Source organism: Lissotriton vulgaris, chromosome 6 (genome assembly GCF_964263255.1).
Source record: "Lissotriton vulgaris chromosome 6, aLisVul1.2, whole genome shotgun sequence".
In the NCBI taxonomy this organism is placed as follows: Eukaryota; Metazoa; Chordata; class Amphibia; order Caudata; family Salamandridae; genus Lissotriton; species Lissotriton vulgaris.
This window is the reverse complement of record NC_141694.1, coordinates 876,684,393-876,686,156: the sequence shown is the minus strand read 5'-3', so window position 1 is coordinate 876,686,156 and position 1,764 is coordinate 876,684,393.

The following is a 1,764-nucleotide window of genomic DNA, read 5'->3' as shown; positions in this document are numbered from 1 at the left end:
TCATTAAAGCAATTTCTTGTTATTTGCAGGAAAGGACTGAGTCATCGTTGTCTTGTGTTGTCACCGCTCCTACTGGACTGGCAGCACATAACATTAAAGGTATTACTTTGCATCGTCTACTGATGCTGCCGGTGGAGCATGACAACAAATTACAATACAACAAGTTATCTGGGGATGCTTGCTGTGAAGTTTCAAGAGTCTTGAGGAAAATGAAACTACTTATCATTGATGAAGTAAGCATGGTTTCCAATGTCATGCTTGCCTTTGTGCATTTGAGAATGCAAGAAGTACTTAAAACTGAATATGATGTGTTATTTGGTGGCAAACACATCATTGTTTTCGGAGATCTTCTGCAGCTGACACCAGTAAAAGGTCAACCTGTGTTCAAAATACTCACGCATGAAGATACCAGGAAGTGCCTAGGGAGCATTGGCAACGTCAATATATGGTTAAACTTCAATTATGCTGAACTGCATGAAAATATGCGTCAGGCAAAGGATGAAGATTACAAGAATATTCTACAAGATATTAGAATTGGAAAAGTGACCGAGCATGGGAAAGAAGCTTTAAATGCACGATTACTGACAAATTTATATCCCAAACAAGAGATTGTGCCTGAGAATATTTTTCAGAAAATTACTGAGAAGAAATCCGGGATATGTTTGATGCCAACTCTTGCAGAATGTGCCATTTTCAACAACAAAATGTTGAATTTAGAAAAGCAAGAGATTGTGAAACTTGAAGCTATCGACAAATTAGAGCATATGGGATCAACAATTATTTTATCAGACAATTTGAAATCAAAATTGGATTCATTAGAGAAGACTATATCTAAAACAGCGGGTTTTGAAAAGACTTTGAATGTGTGTTTAAATTGCCGAATCATTTTGAGAAGGAATTTACATGTAGAAAGAGGTCTGGTAAATGGATCAATGGGTAATGTTGTTGATTTTGAGAAATACAGAAATAGAGATGGAATAGAATTTTTAAGAATTAAATTTGATGGCATTGAGGAAGTACAGCAAATTGGTCGTTGTTCTGCTAGGTTTTTGCTTGTTAAAGACTTATATGTTCGCCGTAAACAGTTTCCTGTTTGCTTGGCATATGCGGTGACAATCCATAAATCGCAAGGTTTAAGTGTAGACTGTGCATTGGTGAATATTGGCAGTTCTGTGTTCAAGGAGGGTATGGCATATGTGGCATTGTCACGAGTTAGAACTTTATCGGGATTGTACTTGATTGACTGTGATGTCACAAACATTTGTGCGGATCTAGATTGTGTTAAGGAATACAATAGGTTAAGAAGAGAGTATGCGCCACATTTGCCTCAATATCCTTTGTTTGAGAAACGTGTGGTAGGCCGGAAACGTAGAAATATCAGTAATAGTAGGGAGGTTGTTGCAAAAAGACTAAAAGTCAATGAACCGAAAATTGTTACCAGAAAGAAAGTGGATTCTGTTGAAGATGTTGTCGGTTTTCAATTTGAAAACAGTTCTGGTGTCAACTGCTATGCAAATGTAGTGGTTAATGTTCTCTTTTCACTAGAGAGTTTAAGAGAACAGATTCTGTTGAATTCAGAACAAATTTTATGCTGTTTGTTGAATTCTGTTTTCGAGAAATGTAGCACTGATCGAACAAAAGTAGAAAGTGTGTCTGAAGTTCGTTATCTGTTAGATGAATGTTCAGGTCAAACAGACTTCTCTGAAAATAATCAGCAAGATTGTCAGGAGTTTTTAATGTATATGCTTGATGTATTGCAAGATG